The 12,610-nt window shown below is 41.5% G+C and overlaps 1 protein-coding gene and 1 long non-coding RNA gene across 4 annotated transcripts in view; both read right to left on the minus strand.

Moving 5' to 3' along the window:
* Positions 1-12,610, minus strand: part of ATXN10 (ataxin 10) — a 185,644-nt gene that overhangs the window by 13,121 nt on the left and 159,913 nt on the right. The gene's annotated exons all lie outside the window — the stretch shown is intronic.
* Positions 1-12,610, minus strand: part of LOC131421487 (uncharacterized) — a 30,668-nt gene that overhangs the window by 12,127 nt on the left and 5,931 nt on the right. For all 3 annotated transcript variants that reach the window (XR_009223871.1, XR_009223869.1, XR_009223870.1), the window contains exon 2: positions 8,448-8,502. This is a non-coding gene — a long non-coding RNA (uncharacterized LOC131421487). The remainder of the gene's footprint in view (positions 1-8,447; positions 8,503-12,610) is intronic.

Raw genomic sequence — 12,610 nt, forward strand, 5'->3', positions numbered from 1 at the left:
ATGTCTATAAAAATCCCTGTCTATTCAGTTATCAACTGTAGTCCTATAGCTGCCGCCATACAAAGATATGTGACCTATTTAATGCATCTTATAAGTCATTGTTTCCCAACCAGCATCTGATGCCACATGTAGTTTCTGCTAAACACGTTCAACACGACCACTTCTTAGCATTTCTTCATTCTTCCTTTGCCAGTTTTCAACTAGGGGATGAAAAGTAAAGGCAATCACCAAAGAGGGAGGAAGGCAGAGACAGTGGGTATGTGTACATTCATCTGTTTACTCAGGAAGTATCAATTAAGTGCCCATGACATGAAAGGCCTATCCCACAGTAGCATTTTGAACAGAGAATACAGAGCCAGAAACAGAATCTTGATCTTGGTTCAACGAAGAGAAATAAACACCTGATCACAAACTATTATAACAGCTATAATGTTAAATGACAGAATAGGACAAAACAATAAGAAGGGGCCTTATTTGAATTGTGATCATGAAAGACTTCTCTGGAATAAATAGCATTTAAATCAAACTGGAAGAATGAGTAGGGTTGGCCAGTGTGGACAGGGAAGGAGAACTTCAAGCAGAAGAACTGTATGTGCAAATCGGGGGGTAGAATGAGCTTAGGGTGCAAGTGGAAGAAAAGGGAGGCCAGTGTGCTAGAAGGGAAATTAGGAAGGGCTGACTGACACTGGGTGGGATGGGCAGGATGGAGAGAGTGGAGAAGGCCTAGGAAGATGCCCTCCTGTCCCCTCCTGTCCCTCAAGCCAGCACTTACTACACACCCTCTCTGTGCCAGGGACAACCAAAAAAGAGGTAAATCAGACATGGTCTGCCCTCAAGGAGCTCACAATCAAGTACAAGTGGCGGATGCAGCGAGGGCATGTCACAAGCTCCTGGGGGCACAGAGGAGAGGTTTCCTGAGGTCAAGGCCAGGGGTCCCTCTCCTAGGGAAGCCCAGTGCCTGTCCTCAAGCCTAGCGTGTGCTGTGCCTACCCCACCAGACTGCAGGATCCATGAGACCACAGATGTGTCTCCTTCTTGGTCACCACTGTATCCTCAGCACCTAGAACAGTGCCCAGCACATAACTCAGCAGACACTCAAGAAATGCCTGCTGAATGGATGAATGAAAGTAATGATAAAGACACTAGTGAACTGAATCCAGCAACATAAGAAAAGGATAATGTATGAAAGGTTGGTTAACATTCAAAATCTGCTCTACTTGATATCAAGATGATAATATCATACTAATTAAGATAGTATAGTATCATGCAGGGATAGAGAAAGAGATCAACATTTTGAACAGAGAATACAGAGCCAGAAACAGAATCATGCCTATAGGACAATGATATATGACAAGGCGGCCCTGCAGAGCCATGCCTGAAAGGAAAGTTTTCTCAATACTGAGTCAACTATATAACCACAGGAGGAAATAAAAACCAGAGCCCCTACTGTACACCATAGATAAGAATTAACTCTGATAGATTATAGATCTAAAAGGGAAAGGCAAAACTATAAAGGTTTTAGAGGAAAATACAGAAGAATATTCTTATAACCTCTAGGTCTTCAATAAGACACAAAACCCACTAACCATAGAGGGAAGAAAAAATTCAACAAAACACCAAAGAAGTAAGAATAGAGGTTAGCTCTGGGGATTGGTCCTGGGTGAGAAGGGGCACAAAGAAGACTTCCAAGGGATGGGAATGTTCTGTATTTTCATCTGGGTGATGGTTAAATGGGTATATACATATGCTGAGACATTCATTTATAAGTTTTGCATTTTACTATAGGTAAGTTACATCTCAATAATAAAAAAATACCATAAAGAAAATAAAACAAGTCACAGGATGGGAGAGTCTATTTCAATACACATAAATAATTTATATCCTGAATACAGAAAAAATTTGAGTCAATTAAAAAAAAGACAGAAAACATAAACAGAAGCAAAAAAATTTGAAGAGCTTCTTCATGACATAGGAAATCCAAATGGTCTATTAACATAAAAATATGCTTATTACTAATTAGAGAAATTAAAATAATATCACAATTACATATCTTACTCATCAGAATGGCAAAACTTTAAAAGTCTGACTGCATCAAGTGTTGGCAAGAATGTAGAGCAAAGGGAACTCGCATATATTGCTGATGGAAGTTCCAATTGTTAAAACCAATTTTGAAAAGAGTTGGCATCATCTAGAATAAAGCTGAAGACACACAAGCCACAAGACAGAAATTCCACACTTAGAAAAAAACTCATGCTAATGTGCCAGGATACACGTACTATACAAAAACGTTCATAGCAGCATTAACTGTAAGCCCCAAAGTGGAAATAAGCCAAACGCCCACCAACAGCTGAATGAATGAATAAATGTTAAATTTTCTTGCAATGGAATACTATAAACTATATGCAACAACGTGGATGAGTCTCACAATCACGATTTTGAATGACAGATGATAAAACAATGCAAGCCATGATTCCATTTACATAAAGTTCAAAAATGGCCAATCCAAAGCACGCTGTGCAGGAGCCACGCACAGGAGCTAACGAGAGAGGGGCAAGGAGGAGCTCTGATACACAAAACACAGCCAAGTCTGGCAGTGTTTTTTGTCTTGACCTGGGTGTTGGCTACACGTATGTCTGCTTTACAATTATTTGCAAGCAGTACATATATACTTTCCACATTTTGGTATGCACATTATATTTCAAAATAAATAGTTTTGAAATACTAGGATGATGAATAACTGAGACTTGAAGTGTGGGTTGGTTTGCCAAATGCAGTTCACATGTTTTGTCAACTAGACAGTGCTAAGAAATACTGTCCCCTAACACCCCCAATCTCTTCTGAATTCTGTGGATTACCCCGTCTTGGCGATTCACAAATGTTGCCCAGGATGTGCAGCCCAGGTGCCTGCCTGCCTGACTCTGCATCAGAAACATGATGGGAGGAGGAGGTTTGAGACTGGCACCATCATTTTTCTCTTGAAAACCCATTAGGATTTCCTTGTGCTTCCTAACTATGCCCAGAGGAAACACCTGAATAAGAGCTGTGCTAGTTTCTAAAAGTGCTTTAGGAGAGAAAGACAGCAGAAGTAGTTTTGATTTTGATATATTTTGGTTTCTCTCAAAAATTGGGAAAATGTTTTGATCTTTTATAGGCTTTTCCTATCCTTAACCAGAAAGTGCAGATCGCTACCTGCATTTGGCCAAGTCATCATTCTGTGAGCTTCTTTGAGAATGTTAATTAGGCCATTAACCAAAGATGAAGACAAGACTCCAGTGAAGGCAGGCTCATCAGACGCACGTGAAAGACCTCAAGTGCAGGCTTGGGTCCCTGTTGTAAAACTGCGATCCACCTCCTAATTTTTGCTTTTGCCTGGCCTCTGTCCACCAATAAGGCTTTTCCACAGCATGGGCCTGTTTTCAGCTGTACTCAGTTAACCCTGAAGAAAAGGTCTGTCCATTCCTCAAACAGCCTTTCCTGGCAGCTCACAGAAACCAACTGCCACGGTTGGGATGGGAGCAGGCAGATTTCTCGGGATGGCCAGGGCTCACAAGCCACAACAGCAATGCCTGCTGCCCTGGGGTCAAAAGCGCTTTGTCTCTCTACCTCAGAGAAGATGTTCAGACCAGAGAATGGTGAGAGTGGAAAAGCCAAGTATATCTGAAAGTTAGCTTTATTTTTATATTTTCTGGAGTTGTGACTATTATCCAAGTGAAGGGATGATGTGGATCCACAAAACCACGAGGATAAGAAAGCCCAAAGCAACCGGAGGCTTCCCTTTCCCTCTCGCCACCGCGTCCGTCTCACTCTTGTGAAGCGGTCAACTCCAGGCCGAAAGCAGGCCCCCGCATTTCCTCCAAGTTCCTCCGAATCCAAGTGGTTCGTCAGAAGACAAACAAAGGCGGGAGATGTGCAGGTCAGGGTTGGAGTGGTCTGCTCTCTTCCATCCCACCCCCTAGCACCCTGTCTTGCAAGTGGTATTTACACATGTTTCCCAACCAGCCTGTGAGCAGGCGTTTCATCTTCCTTCGCTCGGTGGCTCCAGGGCTCAGCACTCGGCCTTCTTATACGTATTCAACAGGGACTTAATGAGCGCCTGCTCACTCAGCTCATTCCTTCACAGACTCAAACACTCACCCGATACGGTGGGTTTTTTTTTCTTTTTTAAAATCTGTTGGTTCTAGAAAAATAAGTGGCATAGAGACTACAACACTTCCTGCTAAGAATGATGATCTCAAAACAAAACAGCCAGGGAGTTACTATTTACCAGTGCTGAAGTGGTTGTGGCACACCAATGTTTTGACCAGACCCTTCTCCGTCACTGCTAAATTTGACGGAGGTCATTTTAGGCAAAAATACTGACATTAGTCAGGGTTACCTGGAACATGTTTCTCTATGCCAAACTTCTGCAACCCAAGCTCTCAAGTGCCTTACAAAATACATGGTCTGTGTGGCATCGGTATTTAAGTATAGCAACTTTAGAAAGTTACTTAACATCCTAAACATATCCAAAAGTCACTGCTCTTTTTAGTAAAGAAAATGAATGCTAAAAGAAAAACTGGCAAACAATTAACTTTGTAAGAAAATATATAGGTCTAAATAATAATAATAATACTTATTAAGCATAGACCACGTGCCAGGAACTGCTCCAGCACTTTCCGTGCAGGTGGAGATACTTCTGTTCTTAAGTCAGCAGCTCTCCTGAAGGCAAATCTTCCTACTCAGGGACTGCTGTGCTCATGACCGTGGAAAGACTCTATGTCAAATACGATATGCCGAGTGACGCAGCTCAGTAATGCCATTAGGGGACAGAGGAAAGGTATAATTACCAAACGCTAAAAGGATTTCCTTGTGACTGATAAACTTTGTGTTGCATGTGCTTTCAAAAGGAGTTCAAAATGCTGTGTGAAGAGACAGGCTCTCTGGAATGGGAGTACGGCCCCATAAGAGGCAGAGTTTGAAGGAAACTCATGCATGTGAATTTTAGGCTATACGTTATGGTGTAATCTATACATCAGATATAAAATTTCTGAAATATAGAATTATAAAAGCTCTCTTTATACTATACTTTAGACTACAGAAAAACTGGGGAAGTGTGCGGAATGACTAGGATATAAACATACTGTTATAGAAAACAATTTCAAAAAACAAGTATTCAGTACATCCAGACAATGGAATCTTATTCAGTGCTAACAAGAAATGAGCTCTCAAGCCATGAAAAAACATGGAGGAACCTTAAATGCATATCACTAAGTGAAAGAAGCCAATCTGAAAAGGCTACATACCATATGATTCCAATTTTTATATGACATTCTGGAAAAGGCAAAAGTATGGAAACAATAAAAAGATCAGTGTTTGCAGGCGAGAGGGGATGAATAGGCAGAGCACAGAGGATTTTTAGGGCAGTTAAAATACTCTGTACAATATTACAAAGACGGATACATGTCATTATACATTTGTCCAAACACACAGAATGGATAACACCAAAAGTGGACTTTTTAACTATGGACTTTGGGTGATAATGATGTGTCAATGTAGGTTCAACCTTGGTTCAAAAAAATGTACCATTCTGGTAAGTGATGTTGATAATGCATGTGTGGGGGCAGGGGGTATATGGGAAATCTCTGTAGTATCCTCTCAATTTTGTTGTAAACCTGAAACTACTCTAAAAAACAGTCTTTAAAAAAATTTTAAAAACCACAAAGAATGATATAACAATAAATATTTCATGTAGTTCCTTGTAGTTTCAAAATTAAAAATACTTTCTTAGGCTAGCAAACTCACGACTGTTATGGAAGACTGTTAAGGTGAAATTATTTAGGCAAGTATTTCCAATCTGTTTTCCCAGCAACACTGTTCCCCTAAAATTCAGATTATGCTCCAAAACTACACTCATCAGGTGGCATCCTTAAATTAATCAGCCACAAGGAACAGATTCTTAAGAAAAAGAATTAATGGCAATAAATGTTTGCATAAAGTTTTGTTTCTGGTTTCAAATGAATTTTACATGGTGGCACTTTAAACATTAATAGTAACCATGGAGAAGTAAAATTAAGAAAATCCTGTGTCATCTCAAAGCCAAGTGGCTAAAGTGATAGGAAGTCCAAGGAAGCAGCTTCCAAGGCCACTTGCACATGAGTTCCGGTGTGAGGGCAGTCCTGCCCTGGTCCCTGCGCAGGCTGAGGGAGGCCAAGGGGGAAGCAGCCACCTGCAGACCACATGGTTCACACTGGGCACCTCACCTTGGGGAAGGACAGAGTCCCTTTTCCTAACTTAAGTGAGAATAAACCTCAAGCAACCTTGCTCTTAATGCAAGTAAAGAAGATAAAGCAGAACTTGATATATTCTGACCTCCGAGAGACAGGGAAATAGCTGAGCAAACCAGGCTCAGCAAGACAAAACCACAGGACAGCCATGAGTGCAGGACCGCGACGGCCCGGGGTTAGAGAGCAGGCGTGCACACCAGTGCATCCTCACCTCTAAGTGCAATTAGGAAGAAATGCCACGCTGCACGTCCTTTGTCACAATGCAAAGATCTTAGTGTGGTAACGAGACTTTTAATTTCTAGCCTCTATGATTTTGGAGAAGTAAGAAGATGAGAGGCACATAACTAAAAGCTAACTAGACACAATCTGAAGGAGTACAACATGAAGTATTTAATTTTAGTCTCATTTTAAAATAGTTTGACTATTTGCCAAGACACCTGAACAAGGAAACAGAGTCCACTTTTGTGAAAGCCTCATTCACTACATTACATCCAACTCCTCCAACTTTCAGCTTCAAGCCCTGGGGAACCAGTTGCTAGGATACCATAAAAGCTCTATAAAACAGGTCTTCTTCCCTCTTTCACTTTGAATGGGTCTACTTAGATGACGACTTCGCCTGCATCTGTGCCTGTGTGTGTGTGGGGGGGGGGTGCTTGGTGGCAGCGTGTTACACTCTTACTGGCCTGGGAGCGGCACCAGTGCATCGCCTGATCCTTAGCCCTACGCTCGACTCACTTCACACAACGTCCCAAGGAGGCCTCCGCTAACCTGGAAATTGTGTGCACACACTTGTTTGCTTTGGATGGGGAGAGAGATCTGGGTTGCACATCTTCGATCACACTAGGTGAGGGGGTAAGAGAATCAACTAATGGCTTTAAAAAACCCAGTTAAATCACTGGGAAGCCAAACCAAAAGTTTATCTTTTTTAAGCAAAACAGCATTAAGAAATTTTCTAGTTTTTAATTAATGTCAGCTCACCTAGTAAACAAATGATCACTGAATGTTTACCAGCTGTTCAATACCGGGGACACAGACATAAACAGAAGACAGTCCTTCCTCTCCAGAGGAGGAAGGACTGATTTCAGCAGAAAGATTTCCCAGCCATTCACTGCTTGGAACATTAGGATGGGCAAAATAAGATATTAAAAGCAGAAATGCATCATTTTGTAAATACAGTAAAAGCACTTCTCTAGTGTGGAAATTCACTGAGACCTTTTACAAACAACATCAGATCTAGCCAGTTGTGCCATCTTGACGTGTTGAAGACATTTCCCTGAACAGCCTTCCTCTGGCTGCTGCTTGGCAAGCCCAGTCACAAGCTAGATTCCCCATTAAGAACAGTATAGAACGGGCCGGCCCCGTGGCTTAGCGGTTAGGTGGCGCGCTCTGCTGCTGGCGGCCCAGGTTCGGTTCCCGGGCGCGCACCGACACACCGCTTCTCCGGCCATGCTGAGGCCACGTCCCACACACAGCAACTAGAAGGATGTGCAACTATGACATACAGCTATCTACTGGGGCTTTGGGGGGCGGCGGGGAAAGGAGGAGGATTGGCAATAGATGTTAGCTCACAGCCGGTCTTCCTCAGCAAAAAGAGGAGGATTAGCACGGACGTTAGCTCAGGGCTGATCTTCCTCACAAAAAATAAGAAAAAAAAAAAGTATAGAATGGAATGTGTTTCGATGTTTATTCTAAAATTCCTGCATTCCCCAAGATATGGCACTATAGTCCAGAATTTCCAAGATGCACATGAGAATAGTAAAGACTCTATGAAGACCTGCAAGAATGACAGTAGATTAACAAAGGTCCAATATATGTATGTATTTATTATTCAGAAGCCTTCTCTCATATAACAGCTATTTAAGAGACTACAGGAAAAAATATGCTTTTGAACACATTTTGTTAACACTCTCTCGGGTCTATGGAGTCCAATGTGGGGTGTGCACTTGGGGTACAGGAGCAAGATGACACAGATCTTGCCTAGGATAAATTTTTTGAGGGAAAGAGTTACATATCCAGGTATTTCCATGTGATATGTTCACAGAGCGGCAGAGCAATACAACTGAACCATAAAAGACCAAGTTGAGGCACTCAGCTTAGCTAAGGGGGATCATGGAAGAATTCCAGAGGAAGACACATAGGACTCAAGTCTTTAGAGGGGGAAGGAGTGGGAAATGGGAGAGGTACCTGTTTTCCATGCAGGCTGTCATCTCAGGGCTCAGGGATCTATCCTCATTGTTATCTAAGGTCAAAACAGAGCAGTTAGTGGGTACTATGTGCTAGATGCTCAACAGGATGAATTCAAGACTGTATCCAACACAGCTGAATACCCACATGTTCCCCAAGAGTGTACCCTTGAAAGAAACACTGAGGGAGTGAGTGAAGCTCCCACATAGAAGTCTAGACACTTGAATTAGGACCAAAGCCCAGGCCTTGGAGTCAGACAAACCTGGGCTTGCACCCTGACCCTGCCACTCACGAGGTGGGAGAACCTGGACCAGCTAGAGCCAGGGAACCAACTCTCTGAGCTTCAGTTTTCTCATTTGTAAAATGGAAATAACAGATCCCAACAAACAGGGATGTTAAAAAAACTGTGCAAGATAATGTATGTAAAGGGGATAGCACAGGATTTGGCATATAGAAATAACTCAATAAATGATCTAAAAAATTTTTAATGTGTGCAACAGAACACACTCATCTGAAGTGTCCATCTTGATGGGTTTTCTCATGTGTAAACATCCATGTAACTCCACCAAGATCAAGATTTAAAATGTGCCCAGCACCCTCGAAAGCCCCCTTGTGCCCCTTCCCTATGAATTTCCACCCTCCAATCCCCAAGGTAACCACTATTCTGACTTCTATCACCATAGACTAATTTCACCCGTTCTTGAACTTCACGTAAATGGAATCATACAGTACATACTCTTTTTGAATCTGGCTTCTTTAGCTAAATATTGTTAGTAAAATTCATCCATTTGTTACATATAGCAGTTCATTCTTCTTTACTGCTGTATAGTATTCCACGGTATGAACACACCACGATTTATTTATCTATCCTACTACGGATGAATATTTGGGATGTTTCCACTTTGGGGCTATTATAAATAATGCTACCATGAACAATCTTGCACATATCTTCTGACAGACATGTATGCATTTCTCTTGGGGATATACCTAAGAATAGAACTGCTGGCTCACAGGGTAGGTGTATGTTTAGTGTTAGCAGACATTGTCAGAAAGTTTTCCAAAGGGAGTATTCCAGTTTATATCTCCACCAGCAATGTATTAACGTTCAGGCTGCTCCACATCCTTGCCATCACTTGGTAGCCATTCTGGTGGGTTCCTTACTGGGGGTTAAATTTGCATTTCCCTGATGACTGATGCTGTTGAGCTCTTTCCATATGTTTACTGGCCATTTGGATTTTCTCTTTTGCGAAGTGCTATGAGTCTTTTGTTCATTTTTAAAAACTGAAATATCTGTTCCTTGTTTTGTAGGAGTCATTTATACATAATGGATATATATGTAATACAAATATATGTAATGCAAATATCTTTTCAAAGTCTTTCTCTTACAGTTAGCACTTTTCGTTTATAATTTTTATGTCTTGTTTTAGAAATCTTTGCCTACCCCAAGATCATAACCATATTCTCCTATGATTCCTTCTAGAAACTCTTTTGTTTTATCTTTCCCATGGAGGTCTATGATTCATCTTGAATTAATGTTTGTGAATGGTGTGAGGTAGGAGTGGTGGATTATTTTGTTTCCATTATGGATACTGAATTGGTCTAGCACCATTTATGGGAAAGACCATCCTTTTCTCACCAAACTGCAGTGGGCCTTTTGTGTATGTGTGAATCTGTTTCTGGATTCTCTGTTCTGTGATATTATTATTATATCTCTGTTCTGTGATATTATTATTATAATTATTATTTGGGTTTTACCACTAATTCACAGTGTAATCATAGATGAAAATTCACCTTTCTCATAGGGATTAACAACTGTAGTAGGATATTTATACAAGAACATCTATTTGCTGAGAAACTATACAGTGGGCACTTCACAAACATGATGACATTTCACATTCACCATAACTCTGTGGGGGCAGGTCCTATATTATAGACAAGAAGCTAAAACTCAGAGGTTAAGTGAAGAGCTTACAAGTTAAGAAGCGGCAGAATTGGGTCTGTCTGGCCCCAGAGCTGATGTTCTTGCCACTACGCCATGCTTCCTCAACATACCATCACTGGGGAAGATATTGTTTGGTTATTATTCCTATAAACTGTTACATTTCTATATGCAAGTGAAACTTAAAAATGAAGTCACTCAATAAAAGGAAGGAAAGAAAGAAGAGAAGGAAGAGAAGGAAGAGAAAAAGAAATAAAGAACAGAAAAAACTCTGTTTGGTCTCTCATTCTATCCCTGTCCCCTCCCCCTCCAATGAAAACAATATAAAAAAAAACCCACATCAAGGACAACTGATCAAAACACAGATCAAAAAAGAATAAAAGAAAAACATTTCAAATAAAGTTCAGCTGTTTCTATTTGGAAACAACAACAACAACAAAAAAATCCCACTTGCCACAATAAACTGACAAATAAGAAATTGACTCTGTGGTAGCGGAGCTGGAATTTTCCGATGGCATCTGCTACTATGTCATTACTGTGGGTGATCCACAAGTGAGCGGGGTGAGTGAACAGCTGGGCGCTGGCTGGGCTGTGTCCCTGAAGCAGCAGCAGCCGAGGGCAGTCCTTCAGAGTTAAGCACCCCTTTGAGATGCTGTCTTTTCCCTGGAACTGGAAATCCCCATGGCTTCTAGAAGCTCCCTCCAAGAAATGGGATAGTAAGCCTTCCAGCCTCCTTCCTAGCCTGGGGTCGTTTTCAGCTCTAGTTTGCTCTGATACGCCGGCCTGAAGTTCCTAATCCCTAAGGGTGATTGCGAAAGTGGAAGTCTTTCACAGGGTCCTAACCACAGATTTCCCTTTGGCTACCTGCTACCCAAATATATCACAAGTCCATCCCAATCCAGAGTGATCAGAGAATGGAGATATTTTTATTAACTCATATTTAACATCATCATTGATTCCTAGTCTAAATATATCCAAAATATCTACTGCTTTTTAACACAACATATTGAAATTAAAGTTCAATAAAAGCGTGGCTCGTGTTACTTATTAGAAGGGGTTAAACCAAATACATTTGAAATAGTATCACTGCCAAACCAAGTTTACTTAATTCACAAAAGAATCACAGAACCCATGGAAGAAATTTCTCTTGTGCTTAGAACTACTCTCCCCTCAAACACACACATACACACACACACACACAGAGACACACAGAGTTCGCCAGGTTGCTATCTGTTCTCTGTTTTATTCATTCATCTGTCCATCTAAGAAATATTTGCTGGACATTTACTATATGCCAGACAGTGGCATATTATATTGAGATGAAAAACAGAAAAAACGGTCCCTGCCCTCATGGAACTTGGTCTAGAGAATAATTAAGATGTAAACGCACAAATATTTAATTAAAGACTATGATAAGCTGAAGGAACAGAGCAGGTTCTAGGAGGGGTTGACAGGGCGACCTATCCTCGACTGGGGCTCCGGGAAAGTTTCGGTGAGGAAGAGACGAGGAAGGTGGACCTGAAGAGTGAGGAGGACTTGGCCAGGAGAGAGCAGTTCAGGCAGAGATCAGCATGGACGACTGCTTTGAGGTGAGAAATTAGATATATCTGAGGAACAAAAAAGAATGCTAACTAAACAGGAGAATGGCTCTGGAAAAAATGAGAGGCAGGCCGGGGCAAGATCATATAGGACGTTCTAGGATGTGCTGGAGACTTTGGTTTATTTGAAGTACAATGACCAGTCTTGGAGGTTTTGTAAATGAGAGCATGCTTATGAGAGATGGCGTGGGGGCAGGGAGAGTCAAGAGGCAGAGAGGGGTGATCTTGGCTTTAAAAGCTCACACTGAATGGAAAGAATCACAAATCACCAGGACACAACAAGAGCAGAAACTGAGAGATGAGCTAGGAAGCCCCTGCTGACACCCAGCCCAGAGGGGATGAGAGTGTGGACTAGATGGTCGCACTGGAGATGGAGGGAAGTGGGTGGAATTGGGACATATTCTGAAGAGAGAATCAACAAGACTTATTGATACTTTAGAGGCAGGAGAATGAAAAAGAAACAGCATTATGAGAGACTCCCAGGTTTCTACCTGAACAAGTGGATGGATGGACCAAGACATACCCTCATCTACTGAGAAAGAGAGGGGGCAGTTTGTGGAGAGATATTAACAGCTTAACTTTGGACATGCTAGGTTTGGAATGTCGGTTAAGACATACAAGTAAAA

The sequence above is a fragment of the Diceros bicornis genome, chromosome 25, assembly GCF_020826845.1.
Source record: "Diceros bicornis minor isolate mBicDic1 chromosome 25, mDicBic1.mat.cur, whole genome shotgun sequence".
Lineage (NCBI taxonomy): Eukaryota > Metazoa > Chordata > Mammalia > Perissodactyla > Rhinocerotidae > Diceros > Diceros bicornis.